Source organism: Tachyglossus aculeatus, chromosome 26 (assembly GCF_015852505.1).
Source record: "Tachyglossus aculeatus isolate mTacAcu1 chromosome 26, mTacAcu1.pri, whole genome shotgun sequence".
Classification (NCBI taxonomy): domain Eukaryota; kingdom Metazoa; phylum Chordata; class Mammalia; order Monotremata; family Tachyglossidae; genus Tachyglossus; species Tachyglossus aculeatus.
The window spans coordinates 13,093,372-13,120,940 of record NC_052091.1 but is presented as its reverse complement, the minus strand read 5'-3'; the positions used below and the strand labels follow the sequence as shown (position 1 = coordinate 13,120,940).

The 27,569-nt window shown below is 42.1% G+C and overlaps 1 protein-coding gene across 4 annotated transcripts in view; it reads left to right on the top strand.

The window, feature by feature from the left end:
- SCAPER (S-phase cyclin A associated protein in the ER) overlaps nt 1-27,569 on the top strand; it is a 291,810-nt gene that overhangs the window by 258,504 nt on the left and 5,737 nt on the right. The window lies entirely within an intron of this gene.

Genomic DNA, 27,569 nt, shown 5'->3' with positions numbered 1-27,569 from the left:
TGGGAAAGAAAAAGTGCCTGTTCACTAGTTCCTTGAACTAAACTTGAAACTTGGAAGCTCCTCTCTCCACTTATGAGCTTGTTACTTAGCCCAGGTGTTTGCTCTCTTGCCCTTCTCTTGATTAGTGAATGTTAGCATATCTTACTTCATGAAATGAACACTTCCCCTTTAATCAGGGGTTCTGGATAAATGAAGCTCTGAGATTCATTAAATTCCATTCTAGGCAGCCCCAGTGTATTTTTCCATTGCAGTTCAGTAGCGTGTGAAGAGGAAGACCGTATTGTGTCATTTCACAGAAGGTGAAAGGTTTGAAAGGGGAGGGGGCAACCTGTCCCTTGTAGACTAGTAATCCCCATAACAGCCCTGGGCAGTCCAGGCGTAAGAAAGGGGAGGGCACTAAAAGCAAGCAAGGCAGCAGTTTCCCCCCAAAACCCTCCCAACCAACCGCTTCCACTCAATATGGGTTCTTCCCCCTGCCTGAAGACTCTGTCTCCAAGGCTGCTATTCCCCAGGTGACAGTCTATTCTTTGATTGTTTGAGGTACTTCAGTTCAGCCAGTATCTTGTGCTAAATTTTATAGTCGCAAGAATTGTATGTGGTTTCACACGTAACTTCTTGCTGATGCTGCATTATGGATAAATCCAGACTCTTAGATAAAGCCCAGACATATAGTATCTCTGAGAGTGAGACAAGGAAACTACTTTGGGACTTTTGTTTGAAGAAGATGTATTATTGCAAAATCAGACCTAGAAGACGGGGAGAATCCTGCAAGTTCAATCAAGGGAAATGAAGATAAAAGGGGAGAGGAAACCATCTTCAGGCGCATTAGGCAGAGTGATGGGAGGGCAGAGATACACTGCTGCCATTTATCAGAGGAGGAAGAACAGAGAAGCCACCAGACCTAAGGCATGATTAACTCTTTCAAAAAGTTATTGAATTTGCCTATTTAAAGAGATGGAGACTACTAAAACAGACATCCATTCCCAGTTAATATTCATCCGAACATTAAGGAGGCTCTTTAATCGAATGGTTTACTAGCATGTAGCAGTCACATGATAATAGGAATAAAGGTTTCCATCTACACAGATAAAAATTAGCATGGTGGGCAGTCAGACCCCATTTGAAGTGGAAGATCTGGAGTTTCCAGCAGGCCTGTTATCTCTGAATTCTCTTTCCAGAGTCCTCTTGATTAGAAGGAAATGTGTATGGTGTTTGCCTGCCCAACAGGAGGGCACTGGGGGTCAGGTGCATTCTCTCCCTGCACATCATAAGGCTCCCTGAAGGGAAAGGGAGAGGAGCAGCATCTTTGCAGTGAAGGTTCCATTGTACATCCTCCCTTCTGGATGCCCTCAAAACAGTCCCCATAGGAAAAAGCCCATTGGTTGCATTGGTTTCTTCACCTGAAATTGCCAAACTGACTGGCTACGCAGTCCGAATCACCAGGTTTTACTGACAGGAAAACATTATCCCTTCTGTTTTAGGCCACTGGCATCCCAGACCTGGCTATAAACAAATCCAGAGCCAGGGGTTGCTGAGCCCCAAACTCCTGGGAGACTTTTTAGCAGTTAAATTAGAATTAATTTCATAGGAGCAAATCGACAGAAGCCCTCAGTGGCTCTTCACAGGAATTGGAGTACCAGCAGGCATCAGATGTATCACCAGAAAATCGTCTTGATAATTTTCCCAGATCCTCAGGGCAGGGTGTTTGGACTTGCTGCCTTACTAAAGGGCCTGTGAAGTCCCTTTTCTCAGTTGCTGACCCACCCTGATAAACAGATGTGCCCCGTAAAGACGTTAGTGGCAACAATATACCAATGAAGCCGATATTTCTTTCCACAGACATGAGTTGGAGAGGTTTCTTTTGCCCATTTGAAACCACAGTTACTTAGCACCTATGCCATAAAGTACAACACAAATCAAGTTGTGAGCAGGCAGATTGCCTCTTAACTAGGTGAGCATGAGAACATAGGCAGTGCAAATCCACCTACCTAAATAGAGGAATCTGAGGATTTGATTCCCAGCCAGAAAAGGGAAGGATGGCCACCTACCATCCCCAATTCAGTTCTCAGTTGTGGGATTTCTAAAATTAACATGAATTTCCTCATAAGAGAAATGTCCAGCTTTTTCAGAACCAAAGTTGGTCTTGTAAAGATGGAAAGATCAGGTTATGCACTGCTGGAGCCACCAGGTTGGAGGAAGGGGAGGAGGGAGGGCGAGAGAAAGAGAAAGAAAGAGAAGAGTCAGACAGACAAATAGACTCTCCATGGCTCTCTGCCCCTTGTAGGAGTATGGGATCTGTACAGTAAATTGGGCAAAGCCCAGCCTGTAACTCAAAGGCACAAGCATTGTAGGTGAAGAAGCAGCCACATAACCTGGTGATTTTTCTGGGAGCCTAGCAACAGTTACTCCACTCTTTCTATGATGCCTTCTATACAGCTGGAGGCAAGGAGGGGGTATTTTGCTAAAAGCATCAGCAGCCCAGACAGCAGTTCCCTACAAAGAGAACAGGGAAAGGGCAGGTGGACCTTCTTCACCTTCACAAGGGAAAATATTAACCCCCGGACCTACAAGGAGAAAAACTGGCTTTCGCTGCTGGGCTAAGTAGAGACTTTGCAGCCCTTTTTGATAGGTGCAAGTAATCCATCATTCTTCAAAGAATCTCCAGAGCCATGTGGTCATCGTTCATGAAAATCCAGTTTTCTGGCACCAAAAAATCCTTGGAGTTTAACTCTCAGCATTGTCCTTCATTTTGAAGACAATGCTGCCAAGAGTGAGATTGCATCAAGGATCCAAATGTCTCAGAGAGAGAATCTCCTGCACCCTTTTGCACTTCATCCTGAAAATATCAAACCCAGATAAATTTACCAGGAAGCCTTTAAGAATAGCTAAACCTTTATCCTGGAGAGGTTTCCTCTCCCCCCAAGTCTACATTTGCCCTAGTCTAGATCCTGCTTCATGCCTTAAGGCTATCTGCCCTGCCTTCCCTCCAAAGACCTCCTTTCCTTTTTTCTTAGGTTCTCTAAAGAAAATCAAAAAGAATGACTGTGTGACCGACCTACTGGGCCTGAACTTAAACAAAATTAGTCCAGGCCCCAAAGGAAACCAGGCCGTAGGCCAGAAAGACTGTTAATAAAGGAGTCTTGGGGAAGTCTTTTCTCGGTCAAATGTTATTTATTTAGCCCATGCCGTGTGCAGAGCACTGTACAGTGTGCTTGGGAAGCAGCATGGCTCAGTGGAAAGAGCTCGGGCTTTGGAGTCAGAGGTCATGGGTTCAAATCCCGGCTCCACCACATGTCTGCTGTGTGACCTTGGGTAAGTCACTTAACTTCTCTGAGCATCGGTTATCTCATCTGTAAAATGGGGGTGAAGGCTGTGGGCCCCACGTGGGACAACGCAATCACCTTGTAACCCCCCCCAGCGCTTAGAACAGTGCTTTGCACATAGTAAGCGCTTAATAAATGCCATCATTAATTAATTAATTGGGAGAGTAAGTATGATATAACAACACCCCAGCTTGTCCTCTCAAGTCTTGCTCAGTGTGATTTGTTCTCATCACTCCCTTCTCCAGTCTTTTGCTGACATCCTTCCCATAGCCTGGAACTCCCGCCCCCTTAAAATCTGCAAGGCCATAGCACTTACCCCCTTTTCAAAGCTTTTCTGAAATCACACCTCATGCAGGAAGGCTTCCCCAATTAATTTTTTTCCCCCAAAATGATATCACCCCAACCACCACTTCAGCACCACCTATCCATGTTACAACCACCTGAAGCCCTTGTGTAATTTTGACTTACCTATTTTAACACTAATGCATTTATAATTCTACTTCTTTGTCATATCTGTCAATTATTTCTGAGTCTGTCTCCCCCACTAAATTGTAAACTCCTTGAGGGCAGGGGTCATGTCTGTTAACTCATTGTATTCTCCCAAGTGCTTAATAAAGTGCTTTGTGCTCAGTAGATACTATTGAGAAACTTTATCAGTACAGTTCTATGGATTGGGGTCTCTCAAACTCTGCTTTATTTGCTCTTGCTATTACCCTATTGAAACTGGGAATCCCCATACTTTGATACTCACCCCAGCCTCACAATATTCATTCAGTCCAATAAAATTGTGTTCAGAGCGCTGTACTAAGCACTCGGGAAAGTACGATGCAACAATAATGACATTCCCTGCCCACAAAGAGCTCACAGTCTAGAGGAGTGGAGACAGACATCAATACAAATAAATAAAATTACGGATATATACGTGGTTGGGGGGAGAGCAAAGGGAGAAAGTCACGGTGATGCAGAAGGGAGTGGAATATGAGGAAAAGTGGGACTTAGTCTGGGAAGGCCCTTGGAAGAGACATGCCTTCAGTAAGCCCTTGAAGAGGGGGAGAGTAATTGTCGATTTGAGGAGGGAGGGCCTTGCAGGCCAGAGGCAGGACATGTGTCAGGGTTCGGCAGCAAGACAGGAAAGATTAGGGCATGTTCTTACCCTCTACTGTTTCCCCTCTCTAATTTACTTTAATGTCTTTCTCCCCTATAGACTGTAAGCTCCTTGTGGGCAGATTTTGTGTCCACCAACTCCGTTGTATTGTACTTTCTCAAACACTTAGTACAGAACTCTACATGCAGTAAGCTCTCAATAAATACCATGGTTTAATTGATTTAGTCATCTAAAAATATTTCAGAACCATCATCGTAGATTCTTGATGATGAGATTGTAAGGAAAATAATAATTTGGGCTACTTCAAGTCAATATTCTCATTACTCACAAGCAAGGATATGACTTTTGAGTTAAGCCTTTTTTTTTTAATAGAACCAGTCTCACATTTGTTTTCTGAAAATCAATTTCTTGATGCCCATAACCAAGAAAAGATACATGCTAGGCCCAAGTTGCCCAGAAAAGAATTTGTATTTGCTTTAAAACATTGTAGCCCCACTTTGCAGTACCAGAAGGGAAATTAAAAGGCACCTGTATACAATAGGCATTATTTTGGACCTGATCACTTTGAAAGTTGCCATTAAATCCAGAATAAAATCACATGGGATCCATATTATACTTTTCTACTACTGCACTTCCTTTACTAGGATCATTGCTGTATCATTTTGAATCTTTGTTCTTAACCTTGAAGATTTTTCGTAACAACTACCAATGTTCCTGGAAATAAATTGGCCAAGAAAGCAAAGAAATTCCCAAAATGGGTGGATGTTTTAGTATTTTTAAATGCCGTTGCCCCATTGATCAAAACTCAAATGTGTTGCACATTTGTAGTAACTTTAAAGGCTTCATTTACTCATGGGGAGACAGCTTGTGTTTTTATAAGGCAGGGAATTCTGGAATGGTGGTGGTTGTGGTAAGATTATTTTATTAATCAACTATTTTGCATAAAGTATTGTCCATGAAATTGGCTCTTTTTATTCTGCCACCATTTAGTCTATTAACTAAAGCCAACAGGTCCCATGACACTAAAGATGGCCTCATAAGAGAAACCTGTGTAATAAAAGTAATGTCCCTATCTTTGATTAAGCCAATCATCTATTTGCTATAGGATTACAGTTTCTTATTAAAATGTTGTTGTTTTAATTAAAATTTTCCCTGTATTTTATGGTGCTTTCATTCCAGTTTCTAAATTCTGTCCTATTTAATTATTCTAATGAACATAATTAGTATGTGCTGTCAACCCTTCACTTCATTTACATTTTATATTGGATAATTGAATGGGGTCTGATAATTAAATTAACATGAATGACAGATGATTTGACCGCCTACACATTACTGTACTGGGAATAAGAAGCTTTGCATATTTTATTCAGTTAGCGAATGCTGCTAATTTGAAAAATCTTTGCAAATTAAAGTTTTTAAACCAGTAGTCTTGTGTGACAGATCCTTAAAGAAGCTATACATTGCTTGCTCAGCACTCACCAAACAAGCTTCCTCTTTATTTTCCTCTTTTTGTCTTAAAGATGTTAGTGCAGTTGATACTTTTTACCCTGCTGTGGGAGGCCATGTGACCCAAAGACTTGGAGTGGAATATGAAGTTTCTTGACAGGAATTCTTTTATTTAGATTCTGATACTTCAAAACTCATTGTCCTTTTTTATACGGGGGAAAAAAGAGCTGAGGGTTAACTTCCCACATAAAGTTACAAAATGATGAAGATAAATAAATGAAGCATTTGGGTTTTAACTGGACTTCTGAAATCTGCATTTCTGCGTGCAGTGTTTTAGTTTTTTTACCTGCTTTGGTCCCTTAGTATGGGTTGAGAGAAGCCAAGATAAAAGCTTAAGTGTGTTCCTTCAGATGATTCAAGAAAAATCAAAATTATTAATATACCTTAGTTTGGACATAAGCATTGGTATTAAAAGGCATTTCTAGACTGAGTTTTTTCAGACCTGCATTCTTTTTCCCAGAGCTTTCTGTGGATTGGAGTGGATTTCCTGCTACGAGCTTGGTATTGTCCATTTGTTCTTTGGAAAAGCAGATTACCCCAGGTCACACCCATTTTGTAAACTTCTTCGATTCCAAGTTCATAAAATGGAATAACTGGAGTGGGGATATGAGATTGAAACTGCTGTGCAGCACAGGAGGCCCTGAAGCCTTTTGCTTTCCCTGTATTTGTTAAATGATGAGTTGGCAGCTTCTTTGTAAACTGTCACAGAAGTATCTAGCCTTCCAGGTTTTCTTGCTTCATGTGACAGATGCTTTATCTTTCATAAAATAAAAATGCATTTTGTCCGACAGAGGCTAAGAATTTAAGCAGCAATTTTGACTGCTTTGGAAGTGTATTGGTCTTTTTAAGTTGCCAGAACTACAATATTACAACAGTAATAGGTTCTTGATATTACAACAGAAAAGAAAAATGTGGTGTTCTTTTTCCAAGTGGAGCAATAACTTTTAATCAAAAACAACTTTTGGGAATTACTTTAGCACATTGAATGAGTGACCTGTTTGAAGTAGGAGTAAAGAAATTTGCCGGTTAAGAGCATTCAGCCTGAAAACAGGCTTTAAAGTCACAACCTTCACATGAACCAAATAAAATAAACCTTTTGTTTATCCACCTCCTCGGTGACTTTTACACCACACAGGAGGATTTCAAGTGGGTAAAACCTTTGCACAAGGGACCTTTTTCATTCCAGAACAGGTCAAAAAAGTTTCGGTGAGGGAACTTGTCAAACACTCTGTTATTGTGCAGTCGTCCTGAATGACCACGTAAAGGTGGGGCTGTTTAGAAAGAATGACAAGAGTCCATCAGCAGCCAACTGTAGAGTCCTGTGGGTGTCATTAATAACAGTCTCTCTAGGCCCAAGACTATCCAGTGTGAGATTACTGGCCGCATCACATGTCTCTGAGATGGCCCAGGAGCTGTCGCCTCTGCAGTACAAGATAACTTAAGATTTCTGTTTGAATTGGTTAACCAGTTGTCCCTCAAATGAACCACTGGAAAAAGTGAAAAGCTATAACTGAATGGGATCACGTGTATCCGTCTGTTATGACTTCTGGACAGAATGTCCTTTTCAGAACACTAGCTTCTGCTCTGGGGCGGGATGAAGTCAATGTGGTGGTTCAGATTTGATACCCACTGGACACTTCTTCATATCCAAGTTTTCCAGAAATTATTAATTTGAAGTTCTGCTCAAGCGCGCTTAGACTCAAATGTGGAGCATCACTTGACCAAACTTCTTCTTTTCTCATTTTCAGGGGAACTAAAGCTAACAAATGCTTCAAAATGTAAAAACTAGTCTGAAACTGGTCAGGTCATTGTTTCGACTTTGACATTAAAGGTAGCCACTGCCTTAGGTATTTGAATCGCAACCTTTGTAGATTCTCTGATCCCTTCAAGGCTCAGTTACAAACCCTGAGAGTACACAGCAGTCTTTAGGTGGACCAAGTAGGATCATTGCCAGTAATTGGCTGAAAGTTAACGAAAGTCTTATTTTTCATCTACCAAGCCACAGTTTAGGGTTTTCAACAATCAAGGCCCAATTTTCAGCCTGGAATTGAACCCAAGCTCAAGGATGTTAATGGTTAAGGTACAGACTCTCAGATACTTAAACTCCACACCTCTTGAATGCACACCTATGAAAAACTATGCAAAGTTGAACCTTCTTTTAGCCTTGCTCAAATCTGGAATCAGAGGTGTCAAGTACATTTCAAGTAAATGAAGATAGAAAGAATTTTAAGTCAAAGTTTAACTAAAGATCATTAGTGAATCCAAACAGTGCAGGGACTTGCCTTGGGCTAAAGTTAAAGAGAAGCCCCTGAAATCAATCACTCTGAGATAGGCTGGTGAGAGCCAATCCATAATTACAAAGTATAGCACCGAGGCCAAAATGGGAAATTTACCAATAAGACAAACATCAGTCATGAAACCTTAGTCTTCTTCAAGAGTTAATGCAGTTTAGAATCATGAATGAAGCATGTGAATGGTTGTGGAGAGGGGAAGGAGGGAGGAAGCACCCAAACCAGTGTAAACAAAAGGTAGTGTGTGTGCGTCTTGGTGAGGAAGTTGGTTTGTAAAAGAATTGGAAAGAATTGGCTAATTTTTTCAAAGAGAAAGCAAGATTTAAAGTGGGATAAAAGATTTAATCATTTATTTTTAGCACTCAAATGTAAATTTTAGGCATAAAGTTATCCTCACATTAATGCATCCACAAAATTTGCTGGAATCTAATTGAATTTCTGAGCCCTAAAATATTTTCCCCTGTTTGACAATATCACCGGCCTTCCTGCTGGGTGACTCTAAGGGAGGCAATGCTGTATTATTAGTAATAGTAGTATTATTGCTGTTATGTGTACAGTACGTATAGTGAGGTAAGAATAATCAATCATATTTATTGAGCATTTATTGTGTGCTGAGCACTGTACTACATGCTTGGGAGACTGCAATATAACAGATCCATTCCCTGCCCACAATGAGCTTACAGCCTAGAGGGGAGAAAGACATTAATATAAAAAAATGAATTGTAGATAAGTATATAAGTGCTTTAGGCCTGAGGGTTGGGGTGGTGAATAAAGGGAGCAACTCAGTGCAACGTAGAAGGGAGTGGAAGAAAAGAAAAGGGGGACTTAAGAAAGAATTCTTGGAGGAGATGTGGTTTCAATAAGGCTTTGAATGGGGAGAGTAACTGTCTGTCAGATATGAAGAGGGAGGGCATTCTAGGCCAGCAATAGGACCTGGGCGAGAGGTCGGTGGTGAGATAGACAAGATCAAGGTACAGTGAGAAGGTTGGCTTTAGAGGAGCAAAGTGTCCAGGCTGGGTTGTAGTAGGAGAGTAGTAAGATGAGTTAGGAGGGGGCAAGGTAATTGAGTGTTTTAAAGCCAATCGTAAGGAGTTTCTGTTTGATGTGGATGTGGATGGGCAATGACTGGAGATTCTTGAGGAGTGGGGAAACATTGGACTGAACGTTTTTGTAGAAAAGTGATCCAGCAGCAGAGTGATATGTTGACTGGAGTGAAAAGAGACAGGAGGAAGGGAAGTTAGCAAGGAGGCTGTTACCATAATCAAGGTGGGATAGGATAAGTGCCGGGATTAATGTGGTAGCTATTTGGTTGGAGACAAAGGGGAGGATTTTAGCAATGCCTTGACAGTTGAACTGACAGGATGTAGAGATAGATTGAATATGTGGGTTGAATGAGAGAGAGGATGCTGTCTACTCTGATGGGAAAGTCAGAGAAAGGACAGGGTTTGGGTGGGAAGATGAGGAGTTCAGTTTTTAACATGCTAAGTTTGAGATAATGGGAGGAAATCCAGGTAGAGATGTCTTGAAGGCAGGAGGAAATGAGAGACTGCCGAAAGGGAGAGAAATCAGAGCTGGAGGTGCAGATTTGGGAATCATCTGCATAGAGGTGGTAGTTGAGGCCATGGGAGCAAATGAGTTTCCAAGGGAGTGGGTGTAGATGGAGAATTGAAGTGGATCCAGAACTGAACCTCAAGGGACACTCACAGTTAGTAGGTGGGAGGCAGAGGAGAAGTCTGTGAAAGAAGCTGAGGATGAGCCACCAGAGAGGTAGGAGGAGAACCAGTGAAGGCCAAGGTTGGATAATGTTTCCAGGAGAAGGGGATGGTCGACAGTGTCAAAGGCACCTGAAAAGTCACTTATGTGCTTATTATTTGATGTGTGAGAACCTGTGTGCTTAAGTGATATGGAAGGGCTGAAGTAGCAGTTGAGGGGATATAGACAGGGGGAGATGATTGATTAAACAGAGAAGTCTTCCTGGAGGAGATGTCATTTTGGAAAGGCCTTAAAGATGGGGAGAGCAGTGGTCTGCCAGATATTGACGGGGAGGAAGTTCCTGGAAGAAGAAATGACATGAGCAGTGAGTCGGTGGTGAGAGAGTACAGTGAGTAGTTAGACTTGAGAGGAATGAAGTGTGAGCTAGGGTGTAGCAGGAGAAGGACAAGGATAAGTAGGGGGGATGAGGGATTATTGATGAGTGCTTAAAAGCCAGTGATCAGGAGTTTCTCCTTGTTGAGGAGAGAAATGGGCAACCATTGGAGAGTTTTAAGGACTGGGGAGATGTCCGCCATTAGCTCTCACCCATAAAGCCACACTATCTTCCCTCCTCGCCCCTCAAATACTGTCCTCTCCCCAGTCCCCCACCACGCAACCCCATCTAAATGTCTTCTGTGGAAACTCCTCTCCACTCTGGGCAAACTCCCTTTCAGCCTTGACCAGTTTCTGACCCAATCACTCTTCCCCCTTGCCAGGACTCATCCTAGATGATAATGCCTTCCTTGCTCCTCTCTCCTGAGTGAGCCTTATTTTCCCCCACACTCCCTGACTCATTAGAAAAGGGGGAGAAGCTGGCCTGCTTCTTGCCCCCCTGCATACTTCTGTCACATCATCCCACCCCTCCAAACTCCCACCTTCTCTTCCTTCAAAACCTGTGTCACCCACTTCCACCACCCCCTTCTATTACTAGTTGCCATCATCTGCCTGACCCATGATCCCACCTCAAATTTTCTGAGCAATTTTTGATGCCTTTCTTACCTTCTTTCTTTCCTCCATTCATACATTGATCTTGTTGCACTTCATCATCCATTTGGACATTCCTGATGTCCTCCCTGCCCCAACATGCTAGAGCTCATCATCAGGAGTTACTGTACAGTCTCCACCTTCACCAACACTGAAATCCCACTCTGACCACAACCTCCAAACCTGCCTTCTTTCTCACACTTCTCCTCCCACATTGCTTAGTGGGTAGAACATGCACCTGGGAGTCAGAAGGTTATGGGTTCTAATTCCGACTCTGCTACTTGTCTGTTGTGTGACCTTGGGCAACTCACTTTACTTCTGTGGGCCTCGGTACCCTTATCTATAAAATGGGAATTGAGACTGTGAGCCCTACATGGGACAGGGACTGTGCCCAACCCTATTTGCTTGTATCTACCCCAGTGCTTAGTTCAGTGCCCGACACGTAGTAAGCGCTTAACAAATGCCATTATTGTTGTTTTTATTATTGTTATTATTAATAATAATAAACTGTTCTCTCTCCACATGGAGACCTCCAGCCTCTCATCTCTGATGCACAAGGCAGTGTGGTCTAGTGGAAAGAACATGGGCTTCTGAGGACACCCCTTCTCCCTTACTGATTCCCATTGCTTGCAACAAGACATTTAACTTTCTCCTTAAACTTCCCCAGCACCCCCAACTCCCCATTCTCTCACCCTCTTATGACCCTGCCATCTATTTGGTTGACCAGGTCGAAACCATCAGGTGAGAACTTCCCCAAATCTCCCTTTTGTCCCCTGCCCCTCTCCCAGCTTCCTCTTATCCTCATCCACTCTCTCATCCTTCTTGGCTGTCTTACAAGAGATCTCGTACCTGCTTTCAAAATCTACTCCCTCCACTTAAGTCTTTGACTTCACAACTTATAAAGGTATTTGCACCAACTCTTCTTCCCTGCCTGACTGCCATCTTCAATGGATGACTCTTTGATGGTTCCTTCCCCTTTGCTTTCAAACATACCTTTACCTCTCCTCCTAAAAAAATCTTCTCTTGTTCCCACTGCATCATCCAGATATCTGCCTCATTAGCTCCAACCTCCCTCCTTTTCTTCGGTGTCGTGTCTCCTCCTGCTTCCAAGACATTTCTACATGGACATCCCACCAGCACCTCAACATGTCCAAAACTTAAATCCTCAGATTCCCTTGCAAATCCACTCCTCCTAACATCCATCACAGTTGATAACACAACCATATATATTCCCTGCTTCTCAAGCCCAGATCCTTGGCATTATCTTTGATTCTTCTATTTCTCTGAAGCCCCATATTCATTCAGTCAGTCACCACTTCCTGTTGATTCTTCCTCTACAAAATCTCCAGAATCCACCCCATCCCCTCCATTGAAAATACTACCATGATGGTCCGGGCACTAGTCATGTCTCGTCTCTAAGACTGCATCAGACTCTTAGCAGTCCTCTCCCTCCTCCCCTCTTCTCTGTCCATACATTCTCTCTTCATTCTGCTGCCTAAATCATTTGTCTAAAACACTGCTTTGTACACTTAATTAGACATGGAATGCTTCGAGCTTGGTGGAAAGAAGGGGCTGAAGAGATATCGTCAGTGTTCATGTGGCACAAAATTGTTCATAAACAACTAGCAGCCCCCAAAGCTGCAAAAGACAAAACTTAAGTGGAGTCACGTAAAAAAAACTTGATCTTTCTCATTGTTTTTGTTCATTAGCGCTATCTAGCTCCTAAAATACTGATCCCAGTTTGCCTCCTGGAAGATTCCTTTTGACCATTTGAGGTTCGCATTCTCCATCTTCCCCATGCCCTTGCTCTCCCTCTCTTCCTCCCCTCTTGCTCTCTTTTTTCTCTGTCTCTCTCTGCTCCCTCTCTCTTTATCTCTCTCTGTTTCACTTTTTCTTTCTATGGCAAGACTACTTATTTTATTGGTTGCACCTGGCAGGTGACCAACAGATATCATCTGAAAAGAATCAAATGTATTTTCCATAACCAGAATCAGAGGCTGCAGAGCAACATCACCTAAGAAAAAAACACAAGAAAAATCCCTGCCCCCCAATTGTAATTGCTTAAGTAATGACACATCACGAGTAAGTATATTAAGTAATAAAGAGAAACTTTAAAATGACTCACATGAATCAACGTGAACATATAAAGAACCTAAATTAGAACCCGATCCTACTGTACTTAATGCCGAGATGAAAGCCAAAGAAATCTGAGACCATTTATTTCACTTGAGCAAGTACTAAACAAAAACTACAGAAAGATTTGCCTACTATTATATTTTTATAATAAAATAAAACGGTAATAGAATTGTGCTAGATATCCCATAAACAACATGGAATGCCTACATGCCATATCACTGAAGTTGAAGCCAGAAAATGTCATAGGGTGTTCTGCACATATTAATCCTGTTTTTCTCACGCCACCCACCCTAGACCTTTGAGACAGTTCCTCCTTAGAAGTGGCCTGCCTGGACTCAAGCGCAGAGAAACCTTCCAAACAGAAAGCCTAAAGGATATTTTTGTTTGAGGTTATTGCAAATCCCATTCCTTTCAAACTGAAATGGGAATCATCTTTCCAGGTATCTGGCATGTATGAGAATCTGATTGCCTTTTCTAAAAATTGGATTTGAGGCCATTTTTAGCCTAGGGTTTTTTTTATTCTATTTTAATGGAACACTTTCCTGAACATTTTAAAAATATTGTCGGCCATTTAGAGCAGATCTAGTAAAAGTGATTTATATGCTGCCTATTTGTGAATGTGAATATTGCTTCTTAATTAACATTTGTGCTAAATGAGAGAAAAGTTAGCAATCACGCATAGTGTGGGTTATCCTTTGGCCTTACAGACAAAATGCAAATAAAGTAGAAATAAAAGAATAAAATAGCCCCCGAAGCCAATGGCAATGTGGTTACAATGAAACTAATGTTATTTCTGAGCTCTCCATTATCTAAACAGCCGTCTTTCTGAAGCCTAAATTTTATTTTAAGAAAATAAACATTTGGGGTTTTAAAATAGACAGCCTGATCATTTTTAACCTGGAAAATGCCACGCTAACTCTTTTTATAATATAGAAATGGTGTTTTGAGGATTAGCCTGTGATAAATGTTTGAGAAGAATTTCGAATATTCCTTGCTTAAAAGTTAGGTCCTGGCCAATGGCAGAGTAAGCAAAGGGAAAAAAGAAGGAAACCTTGACCTTAAAACAGAAGAAGAGCCTGAGTGGTGACATATTCTGCTGATTTAATGCTAGCAGCATGGGATTTGTTTATATGTGAACAGAGAAATAATGCAGATCTAACTTTGAAGAGGAACTTTGGACTACTAATATAAAGAATTATTTCTTTTACTAAGTTATAAATAACCTGACACAAAGCCCAAACATTTAACTGTTCAGGGGCAGAGGGTGCAATTAAGATAGGTTCCCTTGTATTGCAGCTTCATTCAGTTCATCCACTCTTCCCCTTAGGAAGATTAGATTTCCACACAAACATAAATGATGTTTTGAAATGAAACAAAAAGTGGTATTTTAAGATTTTCAATCCTTTTATCCACTGTGAGGCTCTAAAGATGTCGGTTTTGGTATGTCCAGTTGCCCGGGGAGGAACCGCATGCAAGAAAAAGTCAGAAGCTGCGGTCCCATGTGTTTTAGAACCGTGAGCTTTTCTAGTCTGAGTTCTCCTGAGAGAAATCAGTGGGACTAGGGAATTTGACCATGGCAAGAAAGCGCAGTCCACGAGAAGAGGGTCTTGATGTTTTGCTACAATTCACGAACGAGTGCAGTTTTCTTTCAAAGAATAAATTCTTCAGAATGAACTTGGTTTCCAAAGAGTATACGTTCTGGAGATTATATCTGTGGGAAGCATTGTGTGACATTGTCTGATTGTCTTCTGGAATCAAAGCGATGTTTTCCAGCAAAAAAAGACTGAAGAAACCTTTGTGAGCCTCTGTGGGAGTGGATGACGTTTCCTCCTCCTCCTCCTCGTCCTTTGTCTCCTCCTCCTCCTCCTTCTCCCCCCACCACCGTATTTCCAGTGCCTCTCCGTGGATTTATTGCTTTCCTGCACAGTAGTGAGTCATCATGACTGACACTGAAGGGTGGAAACCTACATCCACTCATTCTTACCTGCAGAATAACCTTCTTGGCCCAAGATCTCATGCTTAATCTCGTTCTAGAAGTCAGTTGGAGCCAGAAAGGAGAAAAAATCATACTAGCTGGTGGTTGTTTTTAGAACTCTGATAAATGAGCGTCTGAGTGGATTTTTCTAAGTGTTTTGCCTCCATCTCCTTTTGGATGGATATAATGCCGCTGTTCAAACTCTGTGTTTTAATATAAGCCTGACCCATATGTGCCTGCTTCTCTTTCTTTCGGATTTGGAAGTAAAGCCACTTGTTTTCTGAGACCCTAAAACTAAAGTAAAGCCACTAAGGTACATTTTTTTTGCTTGTAGGCAGGGGACCCCTGTAGGTGTTTTACAGTATCAGCAGTATGTTCTTCCTATTGCTTCTCCAAAGAAGGGTACTTCTGATTGAATCCTCCTGTGCTGTACTCAGAGAACCCTGGAAATCGGATGGAGAGGAATGAGATTTGAGAAGTGGCTCTTGGCTGAAGAGGTCTGGTTAAGCACATAGGTGTATTTTTTGCCTGAAATGGATGAGAGAGGAACTTTAGTCATTGAAATACAATTAAATGGTATTTTGAACTTGCACTTTTGACAGGTCCCAGAATCTGTTTATTTTATAATTCAGATGAAAGCCAAAGTATTGCAAAGTTTTTAGCAGATCCTATGTTCTGTGGAGGGATATGGCAATAGTTTTTTCTCCTACAGAAGGAAGACCGTCTTTGTTCAAGTGATTTACTAACTGTCCCTACTGCTTCTTTTAGTGAATCTAAATGTCTAGACAAATAATCATCACCTCTTTCCTCCACTGACAATATCCTGCCTCTAGAAAGGAAGTAAAGAAAAAACCTCGGGTCCTATTAAGAATTTACTATTGGGCACTTTCTGCTTCATCTGATTATTTGTGCCTTCCAACACATGGAGTACTCCAAGTGGTTTTGTTTTGGCTCTGACGCGTCAGTTAACGGGTCTCAACGACAGTCGAGGCCAATGCCCTCCTAATGGCTCTGTGGAGAGGAATGAGCTTCAGTGACATTCACCAGACTGAGTATTTGAACCAGGCATGAAAGCCTGGATCTGTCCATGGGATTAGATCAGCTCCCTGGCCCTCCAAAAATGTCCAGTTGTGTGGCCTTGTGGAAAGAACACGAGGCTGGGAGAATATTGAAAATTGAATATTAGGAAGTATCTTGAAATTGAAAAGAAAAGCAAATCCTCCAAAACCAGTCATTCGTTCATTCCATCATATTTATTGAGAGCTTACTGTGTGCAGAGCACTTGGGAAAGTACAATACAGCAATAACACAATAAAACAGTGACATTCCCTGCCCACAACGAGCTCACAGCCTGGAGTCGGGGAGACAGACAATACAAATAAATCAAATTACAGATTTGTACAAAAGCACTTTGGGGCTGTGGGGTGTGGGGGGAGAACAAAGGGAGCAAGTCAGGGCGACCCAGAAGGGAGTGGGAGATGAGGAAAAGTGGGGTTTAGTCTGGGAAGGCCTGTTGGAGGAGATGTGTCTTCAATAAGGCTTTGAAAAAGAGGAGAGTTGTTGTCTCTTGGATTAGAGAAGGGAAGGTGATCCAGGCAAGAAGCAGGACATAGGCTAGGTGTCAGCCTAGCGAGACAGACGAGATTGAGACACAATAAGAAGGTTAGCACTAAAGGAGCAAAGTGTGTGGGCCGGGTTGTAGAAGGAGAGAAGCAAAGTGAGGTAGGAGGGGGCAAGGTGATGGAGTGCTTTAAAGCCAATGAAGAGGAGTTTTTGTTTGTTGCGGAGATGAATGGGCAACCACTGGAGTCTTTTGAGGAGCGGGGTGACTTGTCCAAAACATTTTTATAGAAAAATGATCCAGGCAGCGGAGTGAAGTATGGACTGGAGTGGGGAGATACAGGAAGCTGGGAAGACGGCAAGGAGGCTGTTACAGTAATCCAGGCAGGATAGGATGAGTGATTGTATTAACATGGTAGCAGTATGACCTGGTACAATACAGAAAAATGGAATTTAATATGATTAATAGATGTTGAGAAAGAAGCTGTAACAAAACCATTTAATTATTTTAGTTTTAAAATCAGACTGATTTCAAAACATGAGTTTTTAAATCTGAAATATAACTTTGGGGTATAACCATACAAGTTCCACAAGTTTGTATACTACATTAACCAGGCCTGGGATGGGACAGATTAATCCCCAAAATAGATAACCAAGAAGCAGTATGGCCAAGTAGTTAGAGCAATGGCCTGGGGGTCAGAGGGTCTGGGTTCTAATCCCGGCTCTGCCATTTGTCTGCTGTGTGACCTTAGGCAAATCACTTAATTTATCTGTGTCTCAGTTCCCCTTATCTGCAAAATGGGGATTCAGTACCTGTTCTCCTACTTAAACTGTAAGCCCCATGTGGGACCTGATTATCTTGTAACTCCCCAACACTTAGGAAGTGCTTGACAAATACCACGATTATAATTGTTGTCCTTCATAATGCTGCTGCGAATGGTGTCATCCACGTACATGCCTTTTTTTGAGATATAGTCTTGTTAATATGCTGTCCATGAAAACATGAGAATACAAACATCAGACTTTGTTCAAAGATCCATGATGGAACTCTTGTACAGTATATTGAATATACCAAAGAAGGTATTGGGCAGTTCCTGGGATTCACTTTACGTGTTGTAGTGATGTAGTCTTACATTGGAAAAAACAGACTAGCCTCAGTCCTGAGGCTTCAGGATCTAGAACCTTCAAGAAGAAATTGATTCTGGTGATGGTGGTCTTTGCAACACCACTTGCACTTTCTCTTTCCAGCAGCCAATCTTATCCCCACGGGGGCACAATATTGTACAAAGTCATTAGGCAGGCAGGGATATAGCACGTGGCAAAGTACACACCAAGGTTTTTTTGCACGCAGGATGCTTTTACGGCCAAAGTGGCCAGATGTAGTTCTGATGCTGGGTCTTAACACCATGATCCATCAGGCACCCAACCACTTTGGGGGACTACTGTTTGGCCTTTTCACTGTATAGCACTGCCTAGGCACTTCTTTGGTCAGAAACCTTCATCCCTGGTGGTATAGCCTCACCAGGCTGAACCAGGTCTAAAACCCAGGATTCCTCATCCCCAGAACATTGCTTGTTACACTGGACCAACAGCAGGGTTGTGTGTTGCAGTAGTGGGTGGTAATTACCCACATCTCTTCATTAGTCCGTGAATAATATGGAGCCTGTCACTGCTCCTAAGAGGGTAGCTATCCCGATATTGGGGGACATTTTCAATATGTAGATTTATGTCGGAGGAGTGCAAGAACTTGTTGTTCTCTGATTTTTAAAATGACAATGTGGAGGCTTTTATCAGTGTGTATAGTTGTGGCTGAGAAGAGCAGTGTGGAGCTCACTCTTCCTTTCATGTGCAGGCCAAGGTTGTCCCTTGCTACACTGTTGCACCTGCTAATCAATCGATTATATTTATTGAGTGCTTACTGTCAGCAAGACACTGTATTAAATGCTTGGGAGAGCACAATATACCAGAGTTGGCAGTTACATTCCCTGCCTTCAAGGAGCTTACACAGTAGCATCTTGTGCTGTTTTAATGTCTCCTTCCTGGTGGCACAATCTTATTATTAATAATAATGGTATTTGTTAAGTGCTTGCTATGTGTCAAGCACTGATCTGAGCCCTGGGATATATACAAGCTAATCAGGATGGACACAGTCCCCGTCCCACTTGGGGCTCAGAGTCTTAATCCCCATTTTACAGATGAAGTAACCGCAACAAAGAGACATGAAGTGATTTGCTTATGGTCACACAACAGACAAGTGGCTGAGCCGGAGTTAATACACAGGCCCATGCTGTATCGACTAGGCCAGGCTGCTTCCCATCTTCTTGAAGGTTTAGCTCCAAGACAGTGACCACATTCCTGAGAACTACAGAGCAGACTGGCCTGCCTGCTCCTGTTGCCTCTCAGTTTTTCACAGTTCTGCCACATCAGCTGAGGTGTGGCTTCATTGTTTCTTCAAAAAATTTTCTTTTTTGTCTACCCTATTTATGTCTGCCCCATTTGAGATTACCATTGAGCGACTGTTGTACCATATCTTCAAGAAAAACGAGGAGAAGGCTGTAAAAACTTTTATGAGATTGTTGTATTGCCATTGTTGAGAAGCAGCCTGGTGTAGTGGTTAGAGCACGAGCCAGGGAGTCCCTGGGTATTAATCCCGGCTCTGCCACTTGTCTGCTGTGTGACCTTGGGCAAATCACACAACATCTCTGTGCCTCAGTTACCTCATCTGGAAAATGGGGATTAAGACGGTGAGCCCTATATGGGACAGGGACCATGTCCACCCGAGTTGATTGTATCTACTCCAGCACTTAGTACAGTGCCTAGCACATTGTAAGCACTTTAAAAATACCATTATTATTATTATTATTTTATTATCACTTCTTATTGTATTAGTAATAACAATAATGGTATTTGTTAAGCGCTTACTATGTGCCAAGCACTGTTCTAAGTACTGGGATATATACAGGTTAATCAGGTCAAACAGAGTATCTGTTCCACATTTGGCTCACAGCCTAAGGAAGAGGGAGAATGGGTATTGAATTCCCATTTGACAGATGAGAAGACCGAGGCACCGAGAAATGAAGCGAACTGCCCAAGGTCTCTCAGGTAGGCTAGTGGCAAAGCCAGAATTAGAACCCAGGTCCTCTGATTCTAAGACCCATGCTTCTTCCACTAGGCCACGCAGCTCCTCCTCCACTCCACAGTGCTCTTTGTTCCTGGAATGTCCCAGTCAAAATCCTGCCAGGCTGACATGGGAAGTACAGTATTAACTCACAGTGTGGCTTCAGGCCACAGAGAGGCACAGCTAGGGGGGCCACTGGCAGCACTTGTGACTCTCAAATGTCCCTTTAACAGGAATAATAACAACAGTAATAGTATATGTAATGCAGGTCAGGCACCGTAATATAATGACATATGGAAACTTTTGTGGAAGTCCACAGAACCCCGAATTTGAGCCTGGGGCGACTCCTGATCCCCCATCTTTGCTCTAAACCCCTTGTGTTCCTCTCTCAGATCCCTCTAAATATGGTTGCAGCTAATGAGCAGCTGAAGATGAAAGGCATAAGGAGCCTCGATGCTAGCACTTAGAACAGTGCCTGGCACATAGTAAGTGCTTAACAAACACTCCAATTATTAAAATAAAATCACTGCACCTTAAGGCATCTGGTGCCATATCTGTACCAGATGGTCTGAAAACCGAACTGTCTGGCAAAATCGTGATCTTGGCTGCACATCAGAAGCAGGAGATTTTTACATGTGCTTATTTAATCTTGAAACAAACTCCCAATGTGATTAATATTCGATTATGTTCATCATTGCCTCCATAGCTCAAGAACGTTTATGAAATTGTGTATCCTTGTATCCACCTTGTATCACCTTGGATCCACCCCCAGCACTTAGAACAGTGCTGTGCACATAGTAAGCGCTTAACAAATGCCATCATTATTATTATTATTATAAATGCATCCATGACACACCTTATTAGCCTGCTCTGTAATGTGAATGCTGCTTTTGTCAGGTGTCAGTCAGAGCAATCTCTGTCACCATCCTCTTGTCACTGCTTTGAATAGCAGGAACTGGTGATGCTGATGTATGTTGTGGGAGGAGTAGAGCGAGAAGCAACTGTCTAGGAAAGGTATTATTGACCCTGCAGAGGCCCCAGGGAGAGTTTCTAGTTGTAGGGCAGGGTTGTATTGTACTTTCCCAAGCGCTTAACACAGTGCTCCACACATGTAAGCGCTTAATAAATATGATTGAATGAATGAATGAAATGAGAGGAGATAGTCTAGATGTAGAGGTAATTAGGCTGTGGAGAAAAGCAGGTGATAGAAGCTCTGGACTCTAAGCTCCTTGTGGGCAGGGAATGTGTCTATCAACTCTGCTGTATTGTACCTCTCAAGTGCTTAGTACAGTTCTCTGCACACAGTAAGCACTCAGTAAAAATAACTGGTTGATTGACTGATTGTCCCAGGAAAGGAAAAACCATTGACACTGGAGGTGCAGAGGGCTCTGTATAAGAGATACACACTATTCCTCCTCCTCTTCCTCCTTTTGTGTCACCATGAGATGGGCTGCTGTGTTCACATACAGCTTATTTTATTGGTGTCTCCAAAAGCTTCTCTTTCTCTAGCTCTTAAAATCAGCATGGACTTAGGTCGACAAGAATGTTCTGCCATTCTCCCCCACTGCTTCTGAATAGCTTCATTCCTACCAATTAACTGAGGCTTTGTTCATTGCAAGGAACATTTAAAGCTTTTATGACAAAACGTAACTCCTTTAGCAGCCCCAGAGTAGGAAAAGGGAGATGAGATAAGAGAGTAGGTGCCATGGCCAAAGTATCGTCAACTTCCGATGAGTGACAACTGCATTCATGAGGGTGAAAGTTTGCTATATAAACTTGAGGGGCTAGTGCAACCCCCAACTCCTATATCCTGCTTCCTGAGGACTGCAGACCCAGAATTAGAAAGAAGACTGCCACAAGAGAAATGCAAGTGAGCAAGGTTCGGGGTATGGTCTGAGAGCAAGGCAGTTTGGCCCAATCGATAGAGCACAGGCTTGGGAGTCACAAGGACCTGGATTCCAATCCCAGCTCCTCCACTTGTGTGTTGTGTGACTCTGGGCAAACCACCTCACTTCTCTGTGCCTGTTACCTCATCTGTAAGATAGGAATTAAGACTGTGAGCCCCAAGTGGGATTTGGACTGTGTCCAACCTCATTAACTTGTATCTATCCCAGTGCTTAGTACAGGGCCTGGCACATAGCAAGTGCTTAACAAATACCATTTAAAAACAAAAATCCCATCTCCTTGGGCCTGGATCCAGTTCTTCATCTGTAAATTAGGGAGAAATCTCCTGTTGAATAAATGTCCAAAAGACATGGAACCAAGAGTCAAAACCCATGTTTTGGAAATAAATGTCACCTCCTCTCATGGGGTGGGTAATTATTGAGTTTCATATCTGATTAACATTCTGTCTCATCCCATCCCTCTAGTCTATCATCCTCTCCGAAACATTCGAAAACACCACTCTTGCAACAATATATGACTCTCACCCCTGTTTTCGTCATCATCAATGAAATGTATTTAGTGCTTACTATGTGCAGAGCACCATACTAAGCACTTGAGAGAGTACACTACAGCAGAGTTGGTAGGCACATTCCCTGCCCTCAACGAGCTTGTTATAAAACAACATCTTTGGAATTGCCCCCTGCAGCTCTTTTTCAATGAAACTCTCACTTCTCCCTCTTCCAGGAGAAGTAGCTTCTCTGTCCGAGGCCATCCAGTACTCTAGTTCAACCATTTGACCTGTATTTTTGGAACATTAGCTTATTGGGATTTTATTTTTAGATCTGTTCAAAGATCTGGTCTTTGCTGAGATCCAAGCCATGTGATCAATCAGTCAATGAATGGAAATTACTGAGCGCTTACTGTGTGGGGGAAATATAGTAGAATAAGTAGGTAGACACAATCCCCATGTCTTTTGGTCTGCTTTCCGTCTGTGCAAACAGAACAGAGAATGGCTAGCAACTTCCTAATGGTTTTGTGAGTGGTTTATTCATTCTGCTCCCAAATGCTATTGTAATGCTCTCAGCAAGAGCTGTTAATCCTTATAATCCCATGCACTCTCCTTTTCTGCCACTCTGCTTATGTCTCCTCATGTGAGAAGGTGCTAGGAGAATTATTTCATTACTTTCTTGTCTTTCCTCACCTTTCTGCACAATATGTGATTTTAATTTTTCTATTATGGGCAGGGAACGTGTCTACCAACTCTGTTATATGGTACTCTCCCAAGAATTTAGTACAGGGCTGTACGTTCAGTAAGTGCCCAAATACAATTTGTTGATTAAATAATAATAATAGTAATGATGGCATTTGTTAAGTGCATACTATGTGCCAAGCACTGTTCTAAGCACTGGGGAAGATACAAGGTAATCAGGTTGTCCCACATGGGGCTCACAGTCTTAATCCCCATTTTACAGATGAGGGAACTGAGGCAAAGCGAAGTTAAGTGACTTGCCCAAAGTCTCAGAGCTGATAAGTGGCGGAGCCGGGGTTAGAACCCACAACCTTTGACTCCCAAGTCCGTGCTCTTTCCACTGAGCCATGCTGCTCTTTGGGAATAATAATAATACTAATAATAATGGTATTTGTTAAGCTGTTATTATGTTCCATTATCAACCTCCTTCCCCCTTCCCTTTAGAGAGAAAGCAGAGAGAATCAAATTCAGGGGAATTGCTCCTCCCATTTGGGGAAGAAGGGGAGACAGAAGAATCGACTACAGATGGCCTGGCTCTGGTGGCCGCTTCTTGTAGGTTAATTTTGATATTAGTCCATCAAAGGTATGTTTTGAGCATGTACGGTGTGCAGAGCACTGAACTAAGCACTTAACATAATAATAATAATGGTATTTGTTAAGCGCTTACTATGTGCAAAGCACTGTTCTAAGTGCTGGGGGGATACAGGGTGAGCAGGTTGTCCCACATGGGGCTCACAGTCTTAATCCCCATTTTACAGATGAGGGAACTGAGGCACAGAGAAGTGAAGTGACTTGCCCAAAGTCACACAGCTGACAATTGGCAGAGCTGGGATTTGAACCCACGACCTCTGACTCCAAAGCCTGTGCTCTTTCCACTGAGCCACGCTGCCTCATTAGCTTTTAATCTGCCCTGGTGCTTAGTGTGGTGTGTGGTACATAGTAAGTGCTTAACAAATACCATTTTTTGTTAAATAATGAGAGAAGCAATGTGGCTAAGTGGATAAAGAATGGGGCTGGGAATCAGGAGGACCTGAGTTCTAATCCCAGCACTGCCACATGTCTGCTCTGTAAACTTGCACAATTGACTTAACTTCTCGAAGGCCTCAGTAATCTCATCTCTAAAATAGGGATTAAGATGTGAGCCCCATGTGGGGCAGGGATTGTGTCTAACCTGATTAACTTGTATCTACTCCAGGACTTAGAACAGTGCTTGGCACCTAGTAAGCGCTTAACAAGTACCATAATAATAGTAATTGTTATTATTATTATTTTTAAAAACCTGCTTGATCCAAAGAACCATAAAGGACATAATGCAACTGTAGATCTTAGCACAGTGCTTGGAACATAGTAAACATTTAAGTACCACATTTTTTTTATTATTGTCATTATATTAGTAATGATAATAATAAGCCAAATTTGCCTACCCACCAAAGCAAGTACCAGCCCTGGAAAATGGGAATAATGCTTCCAATGTGTGGTACTTATTTATAGTTTAGAGTCTCTTGAATGCATGCAACAAATGTCACTAAGCCATTGTAAAGAGAAATGTAATTATGCAGTAAAAATAGATTTATGTCCCCATTTTTAAGTAAAATTTTCCAGTACTGAATCTCAGAATGTGTGTTCTTTAGGGCCAAAGCCCAAAGATAACTTTTACTGTGTTGGGCCAGGCTAACTCCTGTCCTTGAGCGCACTGGGCCAGAGAAGTACAATGTTGAAATACCCTCTCACCCTTTAGTCTAACAAAGACTTTGGAGTCCAGTAAACTGGGATATTTAGCTGTCAATATGCAAAATACCAGTCCACAATGTTAGGAACCCTGGAAAACTAGATTGATCTCAGGATGTTGGAGAAATGTGGCCAAGGCTCAGTTGTTAAATTAGGACAGGTGGTACCTGAGAGGCACGAGGTTATTCAAATGTATCTAGTGGGGAAGACCAGAGAACTGGGGTCCTTAGTCCTGGAGAAGTACCTTGGAACCCCTGCACAAGCCTCTGCTGACTGTATCAAGGACAAAATTGTCCTGTTGGGAAATCACTCTGCCGTGAGGTAAGTCTTCACATAACTCAAAAGTGACTGTTTTGCATCCAATTCACTGTGAGGGAGTTCCATGCCATTCTCTCTGGGTAATGGCCAAGGCATCAGGCTTCAAATAAGGGTAGTAATAGTTGTGCTGGAGACCTCTAGGTTCTCATCCCACCTCTTTTACTGGTCTGCTCTGTGACCTTGGACAAGGTGTTTAACCTTTCTGTTCCTGTTTCATCATTTCTAAGAGTGGGATGGTAATCCTGCCTCTCCCTACCATGCAGTGATGTTGGGAGAATAAACAGGTCATTGATATGAAAATGCTTTGGCAAAGTAAAAGCTCTCTACAAACTGAATATGCCTTTTTATGCCATCATATGTGATTTCCTTCCATTCCTCTTCCTTTCCCTTCTCTGCCCCTCAAAGGAAAAATTTTTATGACATTCCAGAATATTAAAGATGATACCACCATCCCCTCTCTAATTTCTTCCAGCAGTCAGCAGCTCTGTCACTGCCATCGGTTGGACTTCAGAATATTTTTATAGGGTTTCCTTCTAGTCACCCCACATCAGCTTATTAAAGTTCCAGCACGTCAAGATACAGTGTTTCTAACTTCACTACTGGTAGATTGGCTCATCCTGTCTTAGAACCAGTTAGAGTGGCACGGCTCAGTGGAAAGAGCATGGGCTTGGGAGTCAGAGGTCGTGGGTTCTAATTCTGTCTCTGCCACTTTTCGACTGTGTGACTTTGGGCATGTCACTTAATTTCTCTGGGCCTCAGTTACTTCATCTGTAAAAAGGGGGTTAAGATTATGAGCCCCACGTAGGACAACCTGATTACCTTGTATCTACCCCAGAGTTTAGAACACTGCTTGGCACATAGTAAGCACTTAACAAATACCATTACTATTATTATCAGTGGCACAAAAAAGTCAGGTCCTAGACTTGAATTCAGATTATAGGTTGGACTCCATCAATTCCTGATTAAACCTCTTGCCTGAAACATACTACAAGCTGTATGGGATACACTAGTTCGTTTGAACTACTCAGGCTTGTATGAATGGACGGTAAATTGATTCCACATGTGATGCTCCCTAGACTTAAAATAATCCAGTCATTTCATTGTGTTTTTCTTTTTGGTAAATTATCAGACTCACCCACAAAAATTAAGATCCAGAAATGTTCAGATTGTCTGGGGAGGTGCTGGTAAACCCGGTAGTATTACTGGGTTTAATGACTGGCTGATGGGGGCCTAAAACTTAAAGAAAAGGTATGAAAAACTGCCTCTAAGTCACTTGCTGTGTGCTCTGCCCATTGACCAGGTGCCAAAAGAGTTCTGTCATTCCTGAGTTGAAAGTGGGTCCGCGGCAGCTCTGCTTTTAAATTAATGATCTTTCTGATAATGGTATTTTAACAGTGAAGTTAGAGAGGGAAAAGTTGGTCCTAATTTTTTCCTGAAGAAAAAGGATTACTAATAATGAGATAATTATGAATTTGAAAGTGGTGACCATTTGGCTGCCCTACTGAAAAGTGGAGTTGATCATTAAAATATAGATTGAACTAAATGTTTTATTAAGTAGATGACAGAGCCTCTTTTTCTCAGCCAACGTCAAAAATGGCACTAGGTGGCCGTGTGCTCTATTGTCACAAAGTAAGGGGGTCTTTAAAATTCCTCCCGGATTTAAGGGTATTAGGAGGTCCCTATCAACATTCTCAGAAGGGTTTTTGATGTCAATTTTGCCATTGAACTAAAAAATGTGAACTATTACTTTGTTGATCTTGTTCTTAAACCAAACTGCATTATCAACTCAGAGTGTGTTCTTAGCATATTGTTAAAAGTACTTTGAAAACTTGTAAATCCCTGTAATTTATGTTTCTCCAGCCTCCACTGCTTCATTCTGTCCTTCTGGTTTTAATTTGAATGCAGTCCTGTCTGGGTGTGTACCTGTAAAATTGTGTTTTTCCAAGTACAATTTACAGTCATGACCTTAAGTTTTACAGTGTCCCTAACCTTAGAGGAGCTTCCTCCTATACTGAGTAGCCAACTGTGGGTCACCCAGCCCTTTCATATTATAATTGTCTAATCAAGGTTACTTGAAACAGATCTGATTTTGACATTTCTTAGTTTTATCATCAAGACTTTGTGGGACTAGTGAGTAAATTTAGGGGGGTTTCCCGGCCCAGCCCATTAATCGCATTGCTCTATTTCTTAAGATGTACACAGTTGTAAACCTAGCCTGCTTCAAGACAACAGTCCCATTTATCTAAACAATTCTCCTTTTAGACTCAATGGCACTGATAGAAACGAAGATAAGAAGTACAGATGGGAGGATCATTCAGAGCCTATACTTGCCGAAACTGTTGGCCGGGCAACTTACAATCACCTTTTCTTTCCAGTGCCTGCCTGAGTGCATAGAAGACATTTATGTTAACTATATTCAGACAATTGTCAGAGCGCTTCAGTACAGGGCGGTTTTGTTTCGTATGAGTTGTCCTTCCCCAGCAGTCTCCTCTGTACTGTTTCTTGAGAAATTTGCCTTTTTCTAAATCGGAAGGCTCGGTCAGCGTTCGAAATTATTCACGTTGCATTCATTCGACGGTGTTTCTTTCCTTGCAGTACCTTTAATGCCTGAGTTGTATTAGTCATTATATCTCTGCTGCG